This window comes from Stenella coeruleoalba (genome assembly GCF_951394435.1).
Source record: "Stenella coeruleoalba genome assembly, chromosome: 1".
NCBI lineage: Eukaryota > Metazoa > Chordata > Mammalia > Artiodactyla > Delphinidae > Stenella > Stenella coeruleoalba.
In genome coordinates, this window is record NC_137169.1 from 97,488,363 (window position 1) to 97,502,148 (window position 13,786).

A 13,786-nucleotide genomic window follows, 5' to 3' on the forward strand; every position below is an offset into this window, starting at 1 on the left:
TGGTTCAAGGTGTTTCTCTAATTACCTGGTGTCTAAAGCTCCAGCAGAGACTTGAGCTTGGAGATCAGAAGGTATAAACCCTCACTGCAGAAGTTTCCCAAGAAGTCATCTAAGCCAAGACCCCAAACCATGGCACCATCCGTCAAATCCATTGGCTTTCAGAAACTTCACTTGTGATATGAGTGTCATCTAACAACCCAGCACAAAGTCTCTTAAAACACTATAAAATTATTGAAAGCATTATGCAATACCTTTGTAAAAAGAAAATATAAAGAAAAACATCATCATACTACTGTAAAGTACCTCATCACTTTTGCATGTTAATCACAGTCTTCATGCACCCACCATCATTATTTACAAGGTCACCATCACAGCATAAAAATCCTGTTTTTTATCTTTGTTTTCACTTTGGATGACAAATAAACATTTCTCATGTTTCTGCTTAATCTTTATACTTATTTTTAATGATTTAAAATACTTTTTCATGTTTATGAAATATAATTTAATACACCATTATTTATTCTTGTGATATTTTACAATCATAAGCAAGACTCTGAGAAATACCTTAATACATAAATGCTTTGATCACATTGTCTTTCCAAAAATACCCACGAATTGAAATTGGAGGCTAAAGAGTATACATATTTACACAATTCCTGTTATATACAGCCATATTGTTTTCCAAAAGAGGAAGCCAACCGAACCCTATACAAGAGGCTCTTGGAATGACAAGTGTTCTTACAAACTGGGAGTCTGTTAAGGTGTGGTGAATAGAGGATAAGTTTGGAATTATTCAGACCTGTAAACCAAATACTAGTACACCATTTACTATATGTCCTCCAAAAGTAAATTAACCTCTCTTAGCATCAATTTCCTTATTAGAAAATGAAAATTATAATACATATTTCATAATAATAACACTTCCATTTGTTGAGCATACATTCATCATGCATTCTTCATGTAATCCAGCCTCTAGGCTTATTATAAGAATTAAATGGAATAACATATGTTAAAAAGCTAGCACATTGTAAATAACCAGTAACATGTACATTTCCTTCTCTTTCAATGGAATAAAAAAAAATTGTCATAATCTCAAAAAAGAACTCTCTAAGCAGAGAGAGCTTTGTCTTCAGTTACGCTTATGGAGTGCCAGCAGCCTCCAACAAGCATGCAGACATGGTCCTGAGGCCAGGATTTTATTGGCAAATGCACCTACAGGAACCATCAAGTCCCCTTTTGGTCACCAATGAATCGTCAAGGTCTGAGAGACTGAGGCTACGCACTTCTCACACACTTGCATTAGTGGTAATAGGGTTGATTATGGTTAGCTTTACCATCTCCTTCTTAAAAGTTATGCCAGCAAAATTATTGGGCCCTCTGTGACCCCCCCCCATGGCATCATTACCCTGCTCATCAATATAAGGGGTAATGTTCCTCCTCTTGGCAGCTTTAATTCTATCTCCTCTCTTATGAACAAAGGGGTATGAACACTCAGAACCTCCTTCCTGCTGCCCCAGGACAATCTCATCTTCCTTTGTCTTACCTTTGCTTACTCTTCTCTAAACTTATCGAAGTAGGGAGAACAGAGATAGAAAGGCAAGGCAGAACATGCAGTTAGAGATAAAAGAGTTGGTCAAAGTTGGTGAAGAAAAAACAAATATTCCAGTTTCAATTTCTTCTCTACCACAACCCCTGGATTTGATTACAAAGAACAAGAAGTGAGCGTGTTTATTTGTAAAGGTCTTTTGGGTATTAGCGTATATGTGTGTCTGTGTACATGTCTAAGAAGGTAAATGTCAGTGATTCATGTTCATGTATTATATATATATTATATATGTGTTATATAAATTATATATAATACATAAACATGAATCCTGACATATATGTAAATCATTGATTTCTTTTTTTAATTTTTAAATTTAATTTTATTTATTTTTTTATACAGCAGGTTATATTAGTCATCAATTTTATACACATCAGTGCATACATGTCAATCTCAATCGTCCAATACATCACACCACCATCCCCACCCCCCTCCACAGCTTACCCCGTTTGGTGTCCATACGTTTGTTCTCTACAACTGTGTCTCAACTTCTGCCCTGCAAACTGGTTCATCTGTACCATTTTTCTATGTTCCACATACATGCGTTAATATCTGATATTTGTTTTTCTCTTTCTGACTTACTTCACTCTGTATGAAAGTCTCTAGATCCATCCACGTCTCAACAAATGACCCAATTTTGTTCCTTTTTATGGCTGAGTAATATTCCATTGTATATATATACCACATCTTCTTTATCCATTCATCTGTCAATGGGCATTTAGGTTGCTTCCATGACCTGGCTATTGTAAATAGTGCTGCAATTAACATTGGGGTACATGTGTCTTTTTGAATTATGGATTTCTCTGGGTATATGCCCAGTAGTGGGATAGCTGAATTATATGTTAATTCTATTTGTAGTTGTTTAAGGAACCTCCATACTGTTCTCCATACTGGCTGTATCAATTTACATTCCCACCAACAGTACAAGAGGGTTCCCTTTTCTCCACACCATGTCCAGCATTTTTTGTTTGTAGATTTTCTGATGATGCCCATTCTAACTGGTGTGAGGTGATACCTCATTGAAGTTTTGATTTGAATATCTCTAATAATTAGTGATGTTGAGCAGCTTTTCATGTGCTTCTTGGCCATCTGTATGTCTTCTTTGGAGAAATGTCTATTTAGCTCTCCTGCCCATTTATGCATTGCATTGTTTGTTTCATTAATATTGAGCTGCATGAACTGTTTATATATTTTGGAGATTACTCCTTTGTCTGTTGATTCGTTCACAAATATTTTCTCCCATTCTGAGGGTTGTCATTTTTTCTTGTTAATGGTTTCCTTTGCTGTGCAAAAGGTTTGAAGTTTCATTAGGTCCCATTTGTTTATTTTGTTTTTATTTCCATTACTCTAGGAGGTGGATCAAAAAAGATATTGCTGAGATTTATGTCAAAGAGTGTTCTTCCTATGTTTTCCTCTAAGAGTTTTATAGTGTCTGGTCTTACATTTAGGTCTTGAATCCATTTTGAGTTCATTTTTCTGTATGGTGTTAGGGAGTATTCTAATTTCATTCTTTTACATGTAGCTGGTCAGTTTTCCCAGCACCACTTATTGAAGAGACTGTCTTTTCTCCATTGTATACCCTTGCCTCCTTTGTCATAGACTAGTTGACCATAGGTGCGTGGGTTTATCTCTAAGCTTTCTATCCTGTTCCATTGATCTATGTTTCTGTTTTTGTGCCAGTACCATATTGTCTTGATTACTGTAGCTTTGTAGTATAGTCTGAAGTCAAGGAGTCTGATTCCTCCCACTCCATTTTATTCCCTCAAGACTGCTTTGGCTATTCGGGGTCTTTTGTGTCTCCATACAAATTTAAAGATTTTTGTTCTAGTTCCATAAAAAATGCCATTGGTAATTTGATACGGATTGTATTGAATCTGTAGATTGCTTTGGGTAGTATAGTCATTTTCACAATATTGATTCTTCCAATCCAAGAACATGGTATATCTCTCCATCTGTTGGTATCATCTTTAATTTCTTTCATCAGTGTGTTATAGTTTTCTGGATACAGGTCTTTTGTCTCCCTAGATAGGTTTATTCCTAGGTATTTTATTCTTTTTGTTGCAATGGTAAATGTGAGTGTTTCCTTAATTTCTCTTTCAGATTTTTCATCATTAGTGTATAGGAATACAAGTGATTTCTGTGCATTAATTTTGTATCCTGCAACTTTACCAAATCCATTGATTAGCTCTAGTAGTTTTCTGGTAGCATCTTTAGGATTCTCTATGTATAGCATCATGTCATCTGCAAACAGTGACAGTTTTACTTCTTCATTTCCAATTTGGATTCCTTTTATTTCTTTTTCTTCTTTGATTGCTGTGGCTAGGACTTCCAAAACTATGTTGAATAATAGTGGTGAGAGTGGACATCCTTGTCTTGTTCCTGATCTTAGAGGGAATGCTTTCAGTTTTTCACCTTTGAGAATGATGTTTGCTGTGGTTTGTTGTATATGGCCTTTATTATGTTGAGTTAGGTTCCCTTTATGCCCACTTTCTGGAGAGTTTTTATCATAAATGGGTTTTGAATTTTGTCTAAAGTTTTTCTGCATCTATTGAGATGATCAAATGGTTTTTATTCTTCAATTTGTTAAAATAGTGTATCACATTGATTGACTTGCGTATATTGAAGAATCCTTGCATCCCTGAGATAAATCCCAATTGATCATGGTGTATGATCCTTTTAATGTGTTGTTGGATTCTGTTTGCTAGTATTTTGTTGAGGATTTTTGCATCTATATTCATCAGTGATATTGGTCTGTAATTTTCTTTTTTTGTAGTATCTTTGTCTGGTGTGGCTATCAGGGTGATGGTGGCCTCATAGAATGTGTTTGGGAGTGTTCTTTCCTCCACAATTTTTTGGAAGAGTTTGAGAAGAATGGGTATTATCTCTTCTCTAAATGTTTGATAGAATTCACCTGTAAGCCATCCGGTCCTGGACTTTTGTTTGTTGGAAGATGTTTAATCACAGTTTCATTTTCATTATTTGTGATTGGTCTGTTCATATTTTCTGTTTCTTCCTGGTTCAGTCTTGGAAGGTTATACGGTTCTAAGAATTTGTCCGTTTCTTCCAGGTTGCCCATTTTAATGGCGTAGTGTTGCTTGTAGTAGTCTGTTAGGATGCTTTGTATTTTTGTGGTGTCTCTTCTAACTTCTCCTTTTTCATTTTTAATTTTATGGATTTGAGTCCTCTCCCTCTTTTTCTTGTTGAGTCTGGCTAATGGTTCATCAATTTTGTTTATCTTCTCAAAGAACCAGCTTTTAGTTTTATTGATCTTTGCTATTGTTTTCTTTGTTTCTACTTCATTTCTTTCCACTCTGATTTTTATGATTTCTTTCCTTCTGCTAACTTTGGGTTTTGTTTGTTTGTTCTTCTTTCTCTAGTTCCCTTAAGTGTAAGGTTAGATGGTTTATTTGAGGTTTTTCTTGTTTCTTGAGCTAGGCTTTTATAGCTATAAACTTCCCTCTTAGAACTGCTCTTGCTGCATCCCATAGGTTTTAGATCATCATGTTTTCATTGTCTTTTGTCTCCAGGTATTTTTTGATTTCCTCTTTGATTTCTTCAGTGATCTCTTGGTTATTTAGTAACATATTCTTTAGCCTTCATGTGTTTGTGTTTTTTACGTGTTTTTTTCCCTGTAATTCATTTCTAATCTCATAGTGTTGTGGTCAGAAAAGATGCTTGATATGATTTCAATTTTCTTAAATTTACTGAGGCTTGATTTCTGACCCAAGATGTGATATATCCTCTTTTGTGTGCACTTGAGAAGAAAGTGTAATCTGTTGTTTTTGGATGGATTGTCCTATAAATATCAATTAAATCTATCTGATATGTTGTGTCATTTAAAGCTTCTGTTTCCTTATTTATTTCCGTTTTGGATAATCTGTCCATTGGTGTAAGTGAGGTGTTAAAGTCTCCCACTATTATTGTGCTGCTGTCCATTTCCTCTTTTATAGCTGTTAGCAGTTGCCTTATGTATTGAGGTGCTCCAAGTTGGGTGCATATATAATTATTGTTACATCTTCGTCTTGGGTTGATCCCTTGATTATTATGTAGTTTCCTTCTTTGTCTCTTGTAATAGTCTTTATTTTAAAGTCTATTTTATCTGATATGAGTATTGCTACTCCAGCTTTCTTTTAATTTCCATTTGCATGGAATATCTTTTTCCATCCCCTCACTTTCAGTTTGTATGTGTCCCTAGGTCTGAAGTGGGTCTCTTGTAGACAGCATATATATGAGTCTTGTTTTTGTATCTATTCAGCAAGCCTGTGTCTTTTGCTTGGAGCATTTAATCCATTCATGTTTAAGGTAATTATCCATATGTATGTTCCTATGACCATTTTCTTAATTGTTATGGGTTTGTTTTTGCAGGTCCTTTTCTTCTCTTGTGTTTCCCACTTACAGAAGTTCCCTTAGCATATGTTTAGAGATATTTTGGTGATGCTGAATTCTCTTAGCTTTTGCTTGTCTGTAAAGCTTTTGATTTCTCCATAGAATCTGAATGAAATCCTTGCTGGATAGAGTAATCTTGGTTGTAGGTTCTTCCCTTTCATCACTTTTAAGTATATCATGCCACCCCCTTCTGGCTTGTAGAGTTTCTGCTGAGAAATCAGCTGTTATCCTTATGGATGTTCCTTTGTATGTTATTTTTCCTTTTTCCCTTGCTGCTTTCAATAAGTTTTCATTTTCTTTAATTTTTGCCAATTTGATTACTATGTGTCTTGGCATATTTCTCCCTGGGTTTATCCTGTATGGTGCTCTCTGTGCTTCCTTGACTTGGGTGGCTATTTCCTTTCCCATGTTAGAGAAATTTTTGACTATAATCTCTTAAAGTATTTTATCTAGTCCTTTCTCTCTCTCTTCTCCTTCTGGGACCCCTATAATGTGAATGTTGTTGCATTTAATGTTGTCCCAGAGGTCTCTTAGGCTGTCTTCATTTCTTTTCATTCTTTTTTTTCTTCATTCTGTTTCACAGCAGTGAATTCCACCATTCTGTCTTCCAGGTCACTTATCCGTTCTTCTGCCTCAGTTATTCTGCTATTGATTCCTTCTAGTGTAGTTTTCATTTCAGTTATTTTATTGTTCATCTCTGTTTGTTTGTTCTTTAAATCTTCTAGGTGTTTGTTCTTTAATTCTTCTAGGTCTTTGTTAAACATTTCTTACATCTTCTCGATCTTTGCCTCCATTCTCTTTCCCAGGTCCTGGATTATCTTCACTATCATTATTCTGAATTCTTTTTCTGGAATGTTGCCTATCTTCACTTCATTTAGTTGTTTTTTCTGGGGGTTTATCTTGTTCCTTCATCTGGTACATAGCCTTCTGCCTTTTCATCTTGTCTATCTTTCTGTGAGTGTGGTTTTTGTTCCACAGGCTGCAGGATTGTAGTTTTTCTTGTTTCTGCTGTCTGCCCTCTGGTGTATAAGACTATCTCAATCATTGGTTTCTGAGCTGCCTTTCCTATGTTCCAAGAACATAGGAAAGGCAGCTCAGAAATTATCCATTCCAGTGGCCTTGTTTTAAAAATTAGGAAACAGGCTTAATAATGGGAATTATTGGCTTAATATCACAGTGAGACCATAACAAAGCTGTAACTGTAATTGTTATTTCCTGTCACCTTAACTAGGGCTCTTCCCACTTAGTGAATTTTTCAAGGGCAGAGATAATGTAAATAGTCTTAAGGTCCATGGTCTGAAACTTACCTTATGCTCATAGCTTTCAGTATTGTCAAACCAAATCCATGCATTCCTTTGTAGTCTTAAGGGGGCTTCTCATCTTTAATCCATGAGATGGTGGCTTGAGGTAAAAAGAAATGTGCATATCTAATCAGAGGTACCCAAGTGAGCAAAATCATGGTGATGGGGTTGTCAATAGGAAAGGTGAATATTTTTCTTAGATGTTCACATACGAACAATTCTACTGTTGCACAAATCACACTTTATTGTAATTATTCCTTTGTGTTTTTGCTTCCTATACTTGGGCTATGAGCTCCATGAGAGCAGAAACTATGTCTTAACTATATTCCCAATGTCCAGCACACTGCCTGACATATATAAGTGCCCAATAAGTTATCTTAGACATACTTATTAAACAGAAGTAGCTTGAGTATTACATTGAGCTCACAAGAGTTATTTCCCTGAAAGCTTTTGTATTCTAAAAATTAAAAAGCAGAGATTTTAAAACTTTGCATTTTTACTTGGGTTTAAACTCTTACTATTAAAATGAGCTTACCACTCCTATAAGTCAAACTAAGGTTATCTTACACATAGGAAGACCACTTCAATTTCCAAGGTGATTCATCTCTTCCTGGAGAATGTTTTTCATCTCCAATAGGGGTATATGGAGAGACATAAGCAATTATGCAACAAGAGTTATTTTATTAACAAAAGGGTCCCAAATTTATCTAATCTCACTCCCTAACTGACCAGAGTTTCCACTGCAGTCTCTCCTGGGAGGAGTTACCTCATGGTAGATCGGAAGCCAGCCTCCTGGGTGTGGGTCCCAATAGACCCTGTCCTGAGGTGGGTGCTGCCCACCATTTGAAGAAGTAAGGTGTTTGGTCTGTCCATACATGGGGAACCCCATGATGAGATTCTCATCAGGAACTCCATCATCTCACCAATATTCTTGTGGCAAGTTCCTGGGGGAATATTCAGCTTAAGGCTCAAATTCAGTTCCTGTCTACCTTCCTCCCCATTTCTGCTTCCCAGTCCTAACCAATGGCTCCTACTTTACAGTGTTGAAATAGACAAAATTTCCATGGTCAGTGGAATCCTTGTGCAGGGGGCTGTTTTGTCCTGTGCCAGTGTCCCAACCTCCATGAACATCATAGGTCATCACATGATGAAGCCCAGGAGCCTAGGAGGGAAATGGCACAGGAGGGTTGTTCGCTGAAGCTGTCATTGTCATGATGGCTGAGACAGGGGCCACGGCCATGGCTATACCTGCAGCTGAGACATTTCTGAGGGACCCAGTGGATTATCTGGCGGTGTGGGTTTTTGTTTTGTTTTCCAGTGGTGATCCACAGAATCCTAGAAACCTGGACAAGGATGCATGAACCATGTCAACCAGAATCCCTTCACTTTTATATCTTTTCTGATTAGAGATCTGACAAATATTTCATTTGAGAAAGAGTTACAATGCTTTTTCAAAAGTTTTAAAGCCACTGGTTTGATGTAAGTTCCCACCAGAGCATTAAAAAGGTTCATTTAGCCTTTGCTGGACACTTTTGAGCTAACCACCTAATCAGGCATTTGATACCATTATGATGTGGCTCTCAGTCTAACAACTGGCCCTAGAAAGTTAATTGTTTTATTGATCTGCAAAATGATTCCCTGTAATTTCTTCCTGTTGGCACTAGCTTTTCATTTAGGACCAACAAAACAAGTCTGTGCTCTCAGATGTAATTGTACATGATTCCCCTACCCCACTTTTTGTTTTGTTGGGGTTTTTTTTGCTGGATCATATGGTAGTTTCATTAATTAAAAAAAAAACTCAGCAGGGCTTCCCTGGTAGCGCAGTGGTTGAGAGTCCGCCTGCTGATGCAGGGGACGCAGGTTCGTGTCCCGGTCCGGGAAGATCCCACATGCCACAGAGCAGCTGGGCCCGTGAGCCATGGCTGCTGAGCCTGCGCGTCCGGAGCCTGTGCTCTGCAACGGGAGAGGCCACAACAAGGAGAGGCCCGCATACAACAACAACAACAACAAAATACTCAGCAGTTTATTTTAAAAAATAATTGACATGGAATGTTATATTCGTTTCAGGTATACAACATGATTCAATATTTGCATTCACTATGAAATGATTTCCAAAGTAAGTTTCATTAATATCCATCACCTTACATCATTACAATTTTTTTCCTTGTGATGAGAACTTTAATTTTTTTAGATTAACTTTATTATACATCATTACCAAACTGTTATTATTATTTTTAAAAATTTATTATTTATTTACTTTTGGCTGTATTGGGTCTTCCTTGCTGCATGCAGGCTTTCTCTCTAGTTGCAGTGAGTGGAGGCTACTCTTTGTTGTGGAGTATGGGCTCTAGGCTCACGGGCTTCAGTAGTTGTGGCTCACAGGCTCTGGAGTGCTGGCTCAGTAGCTGTGGCACACGGGTTTACTTGCTCTGTGGCATGTGAGATCTTCCCGGACCAGAGCTTGAACCCATGTACCCTGCATTGGCAGCAGATTCTTAACCACTGCTCCACCAGGGAAGTCCCATAAGAACTTTTAAGATCTACTCTCTTAGCAACTTTTAAAAATATGCAACACTGTATTAACTACAGTCACTCTGCAAAGCACTTTGATTATATGTCAACTTGGATCTCAGAATTTCTTCCAGGAAAAAAACTTCTCTATTCCTTTAAATCTCCAATGAACTAGTGTGCCATTCAGGTCCATTCCAAGTAGGCTTCCTTCAGCTCTAGATAATGATGCTCCATGACCTCAGAGACCCCTCTGGTTTCTCATGCAGTGGATAGATCAGGGGGCTGATGAACTAGCTATTGCTGGAGTCTTGGGAAGAATACCCTGGAGCCAGACCCCTTTCACCTCTTCATGCCTAGTGTCAGGTTATAATGTAAAAAAATTTTCCCAGAACGGTCCTAGGGAAAATACAAGCAGAGGAATTATCAACACACCTAGCTTGCCCCATCACTGTTCAGGTGGGCATTGACAGTAAGCTTGATTGCACTCAGAATAAAGAACTTTCTCTAACTCTCCTCTTCTGCTCTCACTAGTGGTATGCCTTCAGTGGATGCAACAAGCCTTCCTCTCCCTGGATCAGTACAGTAGCTGGGCCACATGCATTCATGCAAGCCCATGGAGAGCCTCAAGTCATGTAGGACACATGGAACACTCTCTAGGCCCTAAGCAGGAGACGAGAGTCGTTAGCATACAGCAGCTGTCAAGCAAGAGACTTGAGGAAGAGAAGGGGGGGAAACCCCACAAACACCAGGCAAAGATGTACAGACTATGTTAAGTTTAGTCTGACTGCAGCTCCATGGGTCCCTCAGGTTTAAATTTCACACTGGAATGAGACTTGCTGTTCAGGTCTTCGGGTATTGCTACCTGACTCATGCTCTGATCTTGGCCATTTCATAACACAAAACAACAGTTCCTTTGCCTGCAGACATAACTGCCAAGATCATTAGACAGGGATGGCTTGAGCCTCAGCCTCAAAAGCTGATAACATTTGGCAGTATATATAAGTCCATGCCACTCTCTCACTTCGCCCCAGCTTACCTTTCCCCCTCCTTGTGTCCTCAAGTCCATTCTCTAGTAGGTCTGCATCTTTATTCCCGTCCTGCCCCTATGTTCTTCAGAACCTTTTTTTTTTTTTGATTCCATATATATGTGTTAGCATACAGTATTTGTTTTTCTCTTTCTGACTTACTTCACTCTGTATGACAGACTCTAGGTCCATCCACCTCACTACAAATAACTCAATTTCGTTTCTTTTTATGGCTAACATTCCATTGTATTATATATACTACCAAATGTAAAATAGATAGCTAGTAGGAAGCAGCCACATAGCACAGGGAGATCAGCTCGGTGCTTTGTGACCACCTAGAGGGGTGGGATAGGGACCGTGGGAGGGAGACGTAAGAGGGAGGAGATATGGGGATATACGTATATATATAGCTGATTCACTTTGTTATAAAGCAGAAACTAACACACCATTGTAAAGCAATTATACTCCAATAAAGTTGTTAAAAAAAAGCTGATAACATTTCCTGTTGGAAAAGATAGGACAGTATTGGTGATTATAATAGTAATAATTTTAGGGAAGATACAGTATTCATACATGAACCAAATTTTAAGTTAAATATATAAAATTTTATATTTAAATATAAATTTATATAAATACAAGTATAAATAAATATAAATACATAAATAAATATAAATTTGTATAAAATAAAATTTTATATATATAAAATATAACAATATTTGGTAGGGAAAAAAATCTCCCTGTGTGTACTGGAATGTATGTTTACCAGGTATGTGTGTGTGTATGTGTGTGTGTGTGTGTGTGTGTGTGTGTGTGTGTGTATGTGAATGAGTTAAGGCTTGAAACCAAAGTGTCTGGAATATTTTCCCCTGCTCTGGGGGCCCAGGTACTCAAAGTCAAGGTCAATGCCATCAAACTCATCCAGCCAGATGTATGTGATCACTGAGTCAATGAATACCTTACAGTTGCCAGTCTTGGCCACTGTGGAGGTGAACCTGGGGAAGGCATGATCTTGAGTGGCACTCAGATGCCATCATCTGTTCCCTTTCCTTCTTTCACTCATATGGATTTGATCTAGTCCAAGCTCCAAGAAATATCAGAGGAATCATCACCAGCCCATGCAGCCCTGTCCTGAGCAATCCATCTTCATCTCCAGCATCTGCTCCTGGTAGTTTGATATTATAAAAATCCTCCTATAGTAGCGATAGATGAAGGGATACCAAAAAAAAAAAAAATCCTCCTATAGAGCCTATAAGGCAGACAATATAGCTAACCTGGCCTTTTGGTGCTTGCAGATGAACAATCCCTTAGTTAATTTAGGGTCTTCTTGAAGCCACTTACCAGTCACACTCCATGTCCTCTCATTAACTCCCAAATCCCTTCAGCAAGGGCATCATAATACAGCGGTAGGGAAAGAAAAATGACATCTCCCTTCACAAAATATTCATTATCACTCTTCCCTCCCTCTTTCTCTTTTCCTCTCTTTAGGATATGGTTTTACAGCTACTCGATTGCTCAGAGTTCACCCAAACACTCGTTTTATACACTCACACTTCTATTCCTTTGCTCGAGGAGTTCCATTCTCTTGCAATGTCCTTCCCATTCTTCTCTGACAAATTTCTACTTATTATTCACTGCCTTTTTCAAATGTTACCTACCGTTAAATCCTTCACCCAAGCAGAATTTACCATTGCTTTCTCATCATTTTCTGACGACATTTTACGAATTCCATCATGGCACTCCATTGCAGTTTTCAGCTGGGTGTATACATGTTTGTTTCTCCACTAGACAAAAAGCTTCCTGGGACTCTTTCATTCACGTTTTCTCTCCTATAGTGTCTTGAAAGGCTCTGGCTCTATGCTAATTAACAGATATCTAATATCCTTGGGTTATCCCAACAATATTTAATATCCTTCATGCATTCCCCAGGCTGGCAATATTCCCCTATTTATCTTCTTTGCTCTAGTTGACATAGTAGGAGACATTGTATTAAGATATCTTCTCTTATAGCTCCTTCTTCCTTGGATATCTTGCATCTATCTTATCCTTAGTACCTATCATGGTACTAAGCACATAATAACGGACTCAGTAAATACTTATTGAAATAAATGGAAGCACTGCAAATAAACTTATCATATACTATATGTATGTCATATGACAGATTCCTTCCACAGCGTAACCCTTCATGCTGGTTCTCTTTCTCTAGTTCTCTGCCTTTCTTCATCCTATTATCCTAGATCTGGATAAACTCTATTTATCCAAAGGCACCCCTGAGACTCTAGAGGTTATCCTCACCACCACCACATCACCACACAAAATTATCAATTGCTTCACCAATTTGAAAACAGAAAAAAATGAGGATCTTCCAAACTGGGTTGACTCCTCTCATCCTGATGTCAGTAGGAAGGTAATTCACTTAGAAAGTTCTTTAACTGAGGCTAATTTCAATCAGTCTCTGAGATTACTTTCCTGTTAATTCCCTCTGGAAATTCTGGACTTTCCCTTGCTCACTGCCTTCAGCTAAGTAGCTTCAAAGGGACACGTGATGGAGCACTACAGGGCCTTCCAATTTACAGGTGTGAACTTAAAAAATAAAACAGCCAGTTACTTTTCAAGCAAAATGGGTTTATTCAGGAACAGCAAAGAATTACAATTTTGGATATGCAGGCTATAGCAAAAGCCAAGGGAAATCTAACAAACAAAGGAGAGGAAAGTTATTTTACAGAGTAAAAAGGAGGAAGTTGGGAGGGGTTGTTTTGAAGGAAAGGAGGAAAGTGGGAGTTCAGAGAGATGATGGGTTCTCATAGGCCAGGTAGCTGGGGTTGTCCATTTCCTGTAGGAGATGCAAGTACATCTTTCCTGTTGAGTCCTGTAACTGACGATTCTTTCCTGATGATGATTCTTCCTGTTGGGGTCTCTAAGCGACTGTCCTTCCTGTTATTGACCTTGAGGGGTACTGTGTG

General features: G+C 38.0%; 1 pseudogene across 1 annotated transcript in view; it reads right to left on the reverse strand.

Annotated features, from left to right (window-relative positions):
* The window catches only part of LOC307196073 (acidic mammalian chitinase-like), a 50,649-nt pseudogene extending 38,108 nt beyond the window's left edge, over positions 1-12,541 (reverse strand). Inside the window, exon 1 of the transcript in view lies at positions 12,482-12,541. The product of the transcript in view is annotated as an acidic mammalian chitinase-like (transcript). The remainder of the gene's footprint in view (positions 1-12,481) is intronic.
* Positions 12,542-13,786: the final 1,245 nt, after the last annotated feature.